General features: G+C 40.1%; 1 protein-coding gene and 1 pseudogene across 2 annotated transcripts in view; both read right to left on the bottom strand.

Moving 5' to 3' along the window:
* Positions 1-5688, bottom strand: part of LOC113163516 — a 13122-nt pseudogene extending 7434 nt beyond the window's left edge.
* The window catches only part of LOC113163498 (protein NLRC3-like), a 228039-nt gene that overhangs the window by 212277 nt on the left and 2866 nt on the right, over positions 1-12896 (bottom strand). The gene's annotated exons all lie outside the window — the stretch shown is intronic.

Raw genomic sequence — 12896 nt, 5'->3', positions numbered from 1 at the left:
TGTCAATGATTCGATTGCTGACCGCAGTCATAACATCAACATCTACCCAAATATGAACAACTGAATGAGTATTAACCTCCCAATTGTTTGTTCTTCTCGACCTATGCATTGTTTTGTGGACAGAAGTAACACAGATTGGAAAAAATATTCAAAGGAAAAAAAATTTGGACAACTGCTTAAGCGATTCAAAATTCAAGTTTCAAAAAACTTTATTAATCCCAGAAGGAAGTTGTTTTGCCTCGTTACAGTTGTTCTCAACACAGACAGGAAAGAAAGGAAACCACAACCAGGAAGATCCACAATAAGTAAAATACAGATAACTCAATTTATTTATAGAATAAGTGAGATGGATGAGAATAGATTAATGAAAATGGGTCAATAATTTTAGTAATTATAGTTAAGACTAGAAATTGTCACTTCCCCCACCCCTTACAGAGGGGGGAGGAATTGTAGAGATTGATGGCCACAGGTAGAAAGGATCTCCTGTGTTGCTCTGAGGAGCACTTAATGTTGATCAGTCTCTGGCTGAAGGTGCTCCTCTGTCCAGCCAACACACTGTGAAGTGAACGGGGGGGTTGTGCAGGAGTTTGGGAAGCATCCTCCTCTCAGCTACAACATGTAGAGGGTCCAGCTTTTGTACAGTGCTGCTGAGTTCTTAGTCAAGTCAAGTTTGTTGTCCAAGTACACTGCCAGGTATTTGTACTCAAACGGGACTCTTTTGTTATTCGAAAGTCCATCACCAGCGCTTTTGTTTTACTAATGTTGAGTTGAAGATGGTTTAGTCCACAAAACTGTCTACCAACCCCTGGTACTCTGTGACATCTCCACCCTGAATACATCCTTCAACAGCAGAGTCATCAGAGAACGTCTGAAGATGACAGGACTCTGAGTTGTACCTAAAGTCTGAGGTGTACAGGGTGAAGAGGAATGGAGACAGTACTGTCCCCTGTGGAGCACCTGTGCTACAGACCACAGTGTCAGACACAAAGTTATGCAGGTGGACGTACTGTGAGCGGTTAGAAGGTAGCCCATGTACCACGAAATCAAGGTGGTGTCAAACTTCATGTTTTTTAATTTCTCTCCCAGCAGTGCAGGCTGGATGGTGTTAAATGCACTCTAGAAGCCTTCAGAATACAGTGAGGAACAGAAACCCTGCAATTTTGCAAGTTCTCCCACTTCATCATGGAGTGGTCTGAAATTCACATTATAGGTGCATTCCCACTCTGAAAGACAGAATTTAAAAAAATTCATGGTTTCAAATCATGCATTGCACAGAAGGTTCCCCTGCTCAAGTCATCACATGTCCAGGCCCGTCTGAAGTTTGCCAAAGACCATCAGAATGATCCAGAGGAGGCATGGCAGAAAGTCATATGGTCAGATGAGACCAAAGTAGAACTTTTTGGTCTAAACTTCACTCGTTGTGTTTGGAGGAGAAAGAGGGATGAGTTGCATCCCAAGAACACCATCCCTACTGTGAATCATGGGGGTGGTAACATCATGCTTTGGGGATGCTTTTCTGCGAAGGGGACAGGATGTCTGCACTGTATTAAGGAGAGGATGAATGGGGTCATTTATTGTGAGATCCTGAGCAACAACCTCCTGCCCTCAGTCAGAGCATTAAAGATGGGTTGTGGCTGCGTCTTCCAACATGACATGACCCCAAGCACACAGCCAGGATAACCAAGGAGTGGCTCCGTAAGAAGCATATCAAGGTTCCGGAGAGGCCTAGCCAGTCTCCAGACCTCAATCCAATAGCACATCTTTGGAGAGAGCTTAAACTCTGTGTTGCTCAGCGACAGCCCCAAAACCTGACTGATCTAGAGGAGATCTGTGTGGAGGAGTGGGCCAAAATCCCTGTTGCAGTGTGTGCAAACCTGGTCAAGAACTACAGGAAACGTTTGACCTCTGTAAATGCAAACAAAGGTTTCTGTACCAAATATTAACACTTTCTCACTTTAACATTTTCTCAGGTGTTGAAATACTTATGTTCAGCAGTGCAAGACAAATAAATTCTTTAAAAATCATACAATGTGATTTCCTGGAATTTTTTATTCTGTCTTTCAGGGTGGTAATGCACCTACAATGTCAATTTCAGACCCCTCCATGATTTCTAAGTGGGTGAACTTGCAAAATTGCAGGGTGTTCAAATACTTCTGTTCCTCACTGTATGTGAAGTCAGAGCCACTGGTCTGTAGTCATTGAGGACTGACAGTCTCCTCAGTCGCCTGGCTGCTAGACTTGTAGCACAGAAATTGATGTATTCACTGTTGCTGCCTAAAAATGGGCCCTCAAAGTTGTACCAAGTCACAACTAAATATGATTATGTGTTCCTCTCTTCATGGATTTGCTATGAACAGCTCAGCAATGCATATCTGGCTCAACCCTACTTTGGTATGTTGGCATGAAGCTCAGGGGGAGCCTTTACTCCTCAGCATGTTTAATTAACATTGGATTTCTTTTGATTCTTTATAAGTTGAAGCTAAAAGTCGTCATATTCAATGAAACTAAAGATATAAACGACCAATGGGTATATTGTACAGATGTTCACTGGGATATACAGTACGGCTTCCTGCTGCAGAGAAGAGTGAACATTCCTTTTCTTTCCCAGGAATTAAAGTCCATTGATATTATCTATAGCCTGAAAGATAAATTTAGACCATGATTCATCAGGTGGAAATGCAACTTCCACAAAAGCTAGCCTTAGTTTCTAATTGTTTGGGAGCACCATTAACAGCAGAAAAAATTTTCCAGCGTTTTGCCTGGTGCTTAACCTTGAAACTACTCAACCACCTCCCTTTTGGGTTTGGCAGATGCTTTAGTGTTGGTACCTCGTTTTCTCCACATCAGATTAGTGATGCACTAACTAATCGGCTGGAGATTGGCATTGCCCTGCTTCAGGCTCATGGTGTGAGTGGTATGGAACATTTGAGCTGGACGTGGGGCGACACTACATAATTTAAAAATCCAAAGATTCACTCTGCTCACACGCTCTGTCACACACATAGTCACCCAGACTGTAACGTTGGTGTGGAAATAGTTTCCAATGAAGACACATAACTCAAACTAAAAATATAAAATAAGGCATGGACGCACAACCCTAAAAGTATTCAGTGACTTCTACTGCAGGCTTGAAAAGGGGCCATTCACACCTCACACACAGCTGAACGACCTGCCAGCAACCCCCTCGTCACACCACCCTGCACTGACGATCTGTGAAGATGAGGTGAAAAAACTCTTGAAACAAAAGACCAGGAAAGCAGCAGGCCCAGACAAAGTCTCACCATCATGTCTGAAAGCCTGTGCAACTGAGTTAGCACCCATCTTCACCAAAATGTTCAACCTCTCCCTGGAGCAGTGCAAAGTCCCTTCCTGCTTCAAACGCTCCACCATCATCCCGGTCCCCAAGCAACCGTCCACCACAGGACTAAACAGTTACAGACCAGTTGCTGTTTGTTCAGCTGCAATGAAAACCTTTGAAAAACTGGTTCTGACTCACCTGAAAGACATCACTGGACCCCTGCTAGATCCCCTGCAGTTCACCTATAGAGCAAACAGGTCAGCGGATGACTCAGTCAACATGGGACTACACCTCATCCTACAACACCTTGACTCCCCAGGCACCTACGCCCGGATCCTGTATGTGGACTACAGCTCAGCCTTCAATACCATCATCCCTGAAATCCTCAACCAGAAGCTCACCCAGCTCACAGTGCCTGACTCCACCTGTCAGTGGATTAACAGCTTCTTGACTGACAGGACTCAGCAGGTGAGGCTGGGAAGCATCACATCTGGCATCAGAACCATCAGCACCGGCGCCCCCCAGGGGTGCGTACTCTCCCCACTACTCTTCTCCCTCTACACCAACGACTGCACCTCAGGAGACCCATCTGTGAGGATCCTCAAGTACGCGGATGACACCACGGTCATTGGACTGATCCAGAACAACGATGAGTCTACATACAGACAGGAAGTAGAGCAGCTGGCTCACTGGTGCAGTCAGAACCATCTGGAGCTGAACCCGCTCAAAACTGCGGAGATGATAGTTGACTTCAGGAAGTCCCCCCCTACTCTGCCCCCATCTCCATTCTCAACACCACAGTACCTACAGTGGAGACTGTCCAATTTCTGGGCTCCACAATCTCCCAGGACCTGAAATGGTCCCCACACATAGACTCCATCAGCAAGAAGGCCCAGCAGAGGCTGTACTTCCTGAGGCAGCTCATGAAGTTTAACCTGCCACAGGAACTGCTGGTCACCTTCTACACAGGCATCATACAGTCTGTTCTCGGCTCCTCCATCACCGTCTGGTTTGGATCAGCCACCAAACTGTACATAATGTATACAAAAGTTCCTACAGAGGGTATAATGTTTACAAGAAGTTCTATATATGCGTATATGCACACGAGTATTTTGTACTTTTTGCACATGCACAACAAAGACACTTGACAGTACAGCACAGTACATGTTGTAAATAATCACATTGTTTTTCATTTTATGTTCCCCTTTCCTGAAAAACACTGTACCTGAGCGCGAAAAACTTGGCAATAAAGCTGATTCTGATTCTGATTATATATTCTTTTGGTTTTATTACCTGTTGCACCTGTTTACAGCTGGGAAGTTAAAACAGAAGGAATTTTTTATTTAGAGCAAAATTATTAATCAAAGATATTATACAAAAATATTTGTGTATGCTGTCAGTAATAGTTCTGAGTAAGAAAGGAAATCACAATTAGACAAATTCCAGATACTGGATAAAATCCATACTTGTTTATATTTTAGTTATTGTAGACACTTTTATTTAGGTTAATTAATCATAGAGCATATAATTTAATATATTTTTTTAAATGCTTAACATATCTAAAATCAACATATACAGTAATAAACAGTCATTGTTGAGTGACTACTACTGGTCTACTACGGTGGTACAACTGGCATGAAATAGAAAGCAAAAGACACTCACCCTTCTGCCATAACCCTTATACGGTAGAGAACTGAGCAGGTTTATCACCTAGTGTTTGTCTTTATCCTAATACTAATTGTGCTTTGTCTTGTTTGCAGGTGAAGGACTGACTTCCATTTATATTAGTATTGTTTGTTTTAGGTCAGTTTGAACATAATATGTTGTTTTATTGGTTTACTTGTCGTTCTTTGTACGTAGTACTACGACTGGTGATGACTCATCATGATACTCATCTTTATAATGGCGAGGTATGTCTTTGTATGATTTTGTGGTGTTTTTAGTTGATTTTTTGATTAGTTTTATTATTATTATTATTTTTATTTATTTATTTATTATTACACAGTTAGGATGCTGACTCTGCCAGTGGGTGACTGTCTCCTCCTTTTCCCCTCTGGCGGGATTTTTATTTTATGCTCCTAATAAATAAATGATGTTGTGGCAGTTAACCCACAGTGACACGTTTACAAATAGATATCAAATGAATGCTTATGCTGCATAATTTAAAAGAACATGTCTTTATTGTTACATAGTTTTTTACTTTTTTGCACAAATTCAAAGCTTTGAAAAGATTTAGATTGAATAAAATAAAACTACTCATGTTCAGTGTATAAGGTAGAGTTGGTCTCTTACTGTGTGCCTGAGGGTCCAGGTTCATCACTGAAGCTGTCATCTGAATCACTCATGGTATCAGGTCTTCAGATCGTGTCAGAGAGAAACCAGAAACCAGAAACCAGAAACCAGGCAGGGGACAAACAAATCACCTATGTTGTTGTCAGTCGGACACACAACTCCTGAAAATGAAACTAAATAAGAAAAGAACAGAGAAAGAAAACTGTCTCCAACTGTTTCCAGGTTTCTGCTGCTGCCTGCTGACACGGAACAAGTCTAGGTCTGAACCGGAATCAAGCACAAACAGAAAATGAATACAAAAGAGATAAATGGAGATATTGTAGCAAACATGTTCATAATATGTGTTAAAAGTTTTCTCACCGGGAAAACTGTTCGATCCGGATCAACACGTCACACCGTCTTCGCGCCACTATGTTTTATATCAGTGGGTGCGCTTCATCATCTACTCGGCCTATACCGAGAGTCACACGGGTGGGCGGGGACTGTGTAATCATTTACTGTGGTGGAGGACGCATTTAGGTCGTTTGATTTCAGTGAGTAAAAACTCAAATCAGGAAACTGTCTTATTATTACTCACATTGATCATTAAGATGTGCACCACATTTTACTTCCTGTACAGAACTGTAAAGTAGTATTTTTATTAAGGAATCATTTGCAGATTATTTCACCAAACTGGTTTTTATTCAGTTTGTCAGAGTGTGAGTCCACATTGATGTCTTCACTGTCTTCCAAACCTTAAAATTATTCAAACATTAAAATGATTTAAAGGAAAAACAGAAACGCCTCAGATTAGAAAAAGTGAAACCAGGGAATATTATAATCAGTCATCAGTTTTTCTTTATAAATTAATCCACTAATCTTTTCACAACTCTACTTGTTTTCATATGGATTTATGCAAAAAACCTTGAATAAATGTAATGGTCTAAAAGCTGCATGAAAACCAAATACTAAACCAAAGTACAAAATTAATTTTGTAGTAACGTAATGTGCAATACCTGAGGAAATTAAAAATAATTACTTACCTTCCACATCTTACTTGTTTATTTTATTCCTTTTGAACACTTTCACTTTCAGCTGTTCTGGCTCCCTTCACCAAAACTAATCAAACTAATCTTTCAAACAGCATTTCTACCTTTTCACTGCTTTCAATGTGTTGTCATTTTAATTTGAAATAAATTGTTCCCATTGATCTCCTCACAATAACCTAATGACAAACTGAAAAAAAATGTTGCAAATGCAAATTAAATATAAAAACTGAAATCTCTCTGACTGATGTTTCATTATCAGACCAGTGTGACCAGTATATCTGTGCTATACTAACTCTCTGTGGACCTGATGACTGCTTCCTCTGGTAGAGTCCTACTAATTATTTCTATGACTCAACTGGTCAGGGAACATGTTTGAATCTTAACCAACTCACAATCGTCAGTTGTGAAAAATTAGATTTTATGGCAGGCAAAACTTCATCATCTTTTCATAACTGATTACAGATTAAAGCTATGTTTTCAGGTATTCAGGTATTATATGACTGAAATATGTAAAATTTGAACCTAGACTTGTACATCAACAGACTTGATTTTTGTTGTAAAATCTAAAAGTAAAACTCTTGAGTTACTGCACATAATGACAATAACTTTTATTGATGGCGGGATGTTTCACTTAACTATCCTTCTTTCTGCATATAGTTGGAGCAACATGTGATCAGGAGTCAGCTTTGCAAATTAAACAACACTGTAGTCGGACCTGTGGCAACGTGAAAGAAGAGGTGAGACTGGGCTCTCACTAATTTCTATTATTATTCTTATTTTATTACTCTGTGGTAAATGATCAGAGCAGAAGAAAAGTCTTTGTCTTTAGTGAGGAAAATAATGAAGGTTAATAAAATGAAAAGTTTTATAAAACATCCAGCCAGCCCTGCAAGCTGCTACAGATTATATTTACAATCATATATTTCTTCCCTGTTCCATAGTGCTTTTATCCATTTAGTGCAGTTGGTGGAGATCATGAAGACACACTATTAGAAAACAGCACTCTTTTATTATTTGTTGTAATTTCAATATCATGAGTAAGTTCTGAATACTGTTCACACACTTCACTTTGCACAGCTAAAGCTTAGGATTACTGACAATGACGCTTTGGTGGATGGGAAGCATCAGGCGAATGAAACACTTGCTGCTGGCTCCACATGTTTCTGAAGAGTTGTGTCTGTTACACCCTGAACAAGAAAAAAGTCTGTTAGTGAAAACCAACCTACGGTACAGACACCATCAACTGAACAAGCCACTTGATCTGATTTTGTTCAGCCCGTTAGCACCTAATGGAATTTGTCAGGTAACCACACGCAAACCAGCTCAACGGGAAACACTGTCAGATTGTACTGTCAGTGCAGCACATGTAATGAATTTAATTTGATGATCACTTCAAAAGCAAGTAGCAGGTTATTAAAGTAAGTTTTAAAAAGTTCAAGTAAAGTAAGGCACAAACAAAAATGTTCTATTGACTGGTCATCAATAACATAATTCCTATAATTAAGACTTCACTGTGTTTCATGTTCAGTCTGCAGTTAGAAACATGTTGGATGCTTGAAGTGTCCAGCTTGAATGGATGCTTTCTTTGACCAACAGAAAGACATTATTGAACAAGCATTAAAAATCCCTCTACTCCGAGAGCTTTAGATAATAAGGAAACTACCAATTGACTTTATTCATGTTGATTAAAGTTAAAATGTTATATTAACAAAATGTAATAATCTCTATCCTTATATTTACAGCAAGTCTGACACCTTTGTTAGCTTGAACCCTCTACTGACCTCAGAGTCTCCAGTCTGTAGTTTGGACTCTTTTCAAGATCAGACAGCAGCTTAACACCTGAACCCTGCAGGTGGTTCAAACCCAGGTCGAGTTCTCTGAGATGAGAGGGGTTGGACTTCAGAGCTGAGACCAGAGAATCACAGCTGATCTTTGATAAACTGCAGAATCTAAGTCTGAATGAAGAAAACAACAGATGGTGATAATGGTGAATATCTTTCACATGCCAATACCCTGTTTACTGTCTTAGTAAATAGTTCATTGGTGTAATAACAGTTTCAGCTTCTAAACTAAAGTAAACTAATCAGCCACAGTGTTAATGTTCAAACAAGCCTTAGTTAATTTAAGTTAGTTAATTTCATACTCATGTTATTACAGCACACGTTCTGTATTCTGCAGCTCAGTAGATCACAGATAGCCAACATTTATCAGACACTGTCATGGCAATGGCAAAAAGATGTCCAATATTAAAGGTCTCAGATCAGGATTAGCATAAGAAATAGCTGATCTGGACATAGCTCGCTGCATTGAATTGTTTATTAATTTATTAAACACATTTTAAAGTGAGGATTATTAAGCACAGGTGACTATGGTGTCTGACCTTAGAGTTTCTAGTACACAGTATGGACTCTCCATAAAATCACACAGCAGTTTCACTCCCAAGTTCTGCAGTTTGTTGTGACTGAGCTCCAGTTCTCTCAGATGGGAGGGATTGGACTTCAGAGCTGAGGTCAGCAAAGCAGAGCCTTCATGTGTGATTTTACACTGCGACATGCTGCAGAAAGAACATGATATTCAAAAACCTTTGTTGATGTTTAAGCAACGTTCCACAGAAAGGAGAAAAGACATGTTCTACCTTAGAATCTCTAGTCTACAATGTGGACTCTCCAGTCCAGTAGACAGTATCTTCACTCCTTTATCCTGGACAGAGTTTTTACTCAAATCCAGTTCTTTCAGATGGGAACCACTGGATTTTAGAAGTGAGGCAAAAGAAGCACAACTGGTCTCTGACAACCTGCAGTAACTCAGTCTGGAAAAAAAGTACAGAATTTACAGTTTGGCAGTTTTCAGGTTACTGTGTTTAATTTATCACAGCCATGTCAGCAGAAGTAGTACTGAGATCCAAATGTTTTCTGCAATGTACATAAAACCGATCCTATCAGAACGACAATAAGCAACTTAATCTCAAACTGGCTGACAATTTAATTATCAAGGAACAGAAACATTTTAGAAAATGTAATGATATAAATATATAATATAATGAATGTAGACTTTGTCTCACTTAAAAATCTCCAGTCCACTTTGTAGACTCTCCAGTCTAGTACACAGCTGCTTCACCCCTGAATCCTGAAGGTTGTTGTCACTCAAGTCTAGCTCTCTCAGATGGGAATTCAGAGATGGAGCCAGATCCCAACAGGAGTTCGCAGTCAGGTCACAGCTCCTCAATCTAAATTTTAGGTTTTAAAATATATAAAATTTGTTATTTCTGGATATGATACTTGTTGAAACTGACCATTATGACATAATCAGATGTTCAAATGTTAAGCTAGGTCTCCATCCAAATGTATGTTTAACTTTTTACCAAATAGAAAAAAATAAAAAATTATAATATGTGATACACGTGCATGATGTGCATGGATCATTTATACTTCTAATCGCAATCATTTAATTCAAGATTTTTTTTCTTCTCTTCACTAAAGCAGAAACTTCAGTGGGCACTTCATCTTCAATAACATTGTTTTAGGTGCATTTTATTATAGTTTACTTTCCCTGACTTAATATTTTCACCAAAGCTAAATGTAAAAAATGACAGTAAAGAATGAAAGCTAATTTTCTTAAATGTCTTATTTCTTTTTAACAAATCAAAAAACATAAAAACACATTGAAAACACATCTGTTGATTACTTGAAACACTCAACACATGAGGTTATCAATTGAATAAAAAAATCAGGATATTATAAATAATAATATTTCAATATTATTTACTACATTCTACTACTTGTATGAACAATAATTAATGTTGTATACATTTAGTAACTGAATTATGTATTAAATGCATGTTCTTAAATGGTCACAGGGCATACATGCAATATTCATCTCAACACAGAATCTAGTAATTTTCTCTTACCTCAAAATCTCCAGATGACAGTTTGAACTCTGCAGACTGGCAGAGAGCTGCTTTAGTCCAGATTCTCCAATAGAGTTGTGACTGAGATCCAGCTGTTTCAAATAGTAGGGGTTGGACTTCAGAGCACAGGCCAGAAAATAATAGCAGCTCTGTGACAGTTCACAGTTATCAAGCCTACATAGAATGAAAGCCAAAATAAGAATATGATGAAGGAATTATGTACAAAAATAATAATAAAATGTATACTGACCTCAGTGTCTCCAGTCTGCAATGTGGACTCTCCAATCCAGCAGATAGATGCTTCACTCCTGTATGCTGCAGACAATTGTCACTTAGATCCAGCTCTCTCAAATAGGAGGGGTTGGAGTTCATAGCTGAAGCTAGGAGTTTACAGTGGCTTTCTGATAGTCCACAGTTAGAAAGTCTGTAGCAACAAATTTAATATAACATCCAGTTGTTAAGAAAAGGATTCAGCAGCAGCATAAAACTGTATTTCTGTCAACTCGAAAATACAAAACTTAACCATCAAATGTTTAAAAACAAAACAAAGCATAAAAAATAGCAAAATGTTGATTGATTAAACACGTATTGTACAACAATTTGATAAATAAAATGGAATTGAATAGAATAGCTCTACATTCGTACAAAGATGTTACATGGACTCACCGAGCCTTTCTGCAGTTCCTCACAGCTGGAATCAGTCTCTGTCGTCCTTCTGTTGATGTGTTGTACTTCTTCATGTCCAACTCATCCAGAACCTCCTCTGACATCTGCAGCATGTAGGCCAGAGCTGAACAGTGGATTACAGAGAGGTACTTGTCTGATCTGTTCTCTGACTTCAGGAACTCTTGGATCTCCTGATGAAATGAATGGTGGTTCATCTCCATCAAACAGAGGAAGATGTTGATGCTTCTGTCAGGAGAGATTTTGTAGGTGTTCATTTTCTTCAAGTTGTCCATTGATGTTTGGATGACTTCTGGACTGTTCTCTGTCTGACCCAGCAGACCTCCTAAGAGTCTCTGGTTGGACTCCAGAGAGAGGCCATGAAGGAAGCGAACAAACAGGTCCAGGTGACCATTTTTACTTATTAGTGCTTTTTCCATGGTAGTCCTCAGCAAGGCCACCAGAGACATTTCATTATCACACTGCTCCTTATCATCCCCGTCCTCATCCTCATCCTCATCATCCTCATCCTCATCCTGGGATGAATCACTGATATCATATTCACAGTAATTCCCCACAAACTCCTCCAGTACTTCTGTGTCCCTGTTGGTGTAACAGTGGAACATGTAGACTGCAGCCAGAAACTCCTGAATGCTCAGATGAACAAAGCAGTAGACTGTTTTCTGGAAGATCACACTCTCTCTCTTGAAGATCTCTGTACAAACTCCTGAGTACACCAAGGCCTCTGTCACATCAAGACCACACTGCTCCAGGTCTTCTTGGTAGAACATGATGTTTCCTTTCTCCAGATGTTCAAACGCCAGCCTCCCCAGCTTCAGGAGAACTTCTCTGTCAGCCTCTGTCAGCTCCTGTGGACTCGTCTCATGTCCCTCATCGTACTTGTTCTTCTTCCTCTTTGTCTGAACCAGCAGGAAGTGTGAGTACAGGTCAGTCAGGGTCTTGGGCAGCTCTCCTCTCTGCTCTGTAGTCAACATGTGCTCCAGGACTGTAGCAGTGATCCAGCAGAAGACTGGGATGTGACACATGATGTGGAGGCTCCTGGACGTCTTGATGTGTGAGATGATTCTGCTGGACAGCTCTTCATCACTGAATCTCCTCCTGAAGTACTCCTCCTTCTGGACGTCAGTGAAGCCTCGTACTTCTGTTACCCTGTCAACACATGGAGGAGGGATCTGATTGGCTGCTGCAGGTCGGGAAGTTATCCAGACCAGAGCTGAGGGAAGCAGATTCCCCTTGATGAGGTTTGTCAGCAGCACGTTGACTGATGACTCCTGTGTGACATCAGACACAACCTCCCTGTTGTTGAAATCCAGTGAAAGTCTGCTTTCATCCAGGCCGTCAAAGATGAACAAAGGTTTACAGACAGCCAGCTGCTCTGCTGTGACCTTCTGTAATGTTGGATGGAAAACATGGAGCAGGGTGAGAAGACTGTACTGCTCATCTTTGATCAGGTTCAGCTCCCTGAATGAAAGCAGAACCAGCAGACTGACATCTTGGTTTTCCAAGTCCTCTGCCCAGTCCAGAGTGAACTTCTGCACTGAGAAGGTTTTTCCAACACCAGCGACACCGTTCGTCAGAACCACTCTGATGTGTTTCTGTTGGTCAGGTAAGGCTTTAAAGATGTCGTGGACCTTGATTGCAGTGTCATGGAGGGTCTCCATCTTGGAAACTGTCTCCAGCTGTCTCA

This window comes from Anabas testudineus, chromosome 2 (genome assembly GCF_900324465.2).
Source record: "Anabas testudineus chromosome 2, fAnaTes1.2, whole genome shotgun sequence".
Taxonomy (NCBI): Eukaryota; Metazoa; Chordata; class Actinopteri; order Anabantiformes; family Anabantidae; genus Anabas; species Anabas testudineus.
Note: the sequence above shows the minus strand (reverse complement) of the source record. Positions and strands in the feature narration are given on the sequence as shown.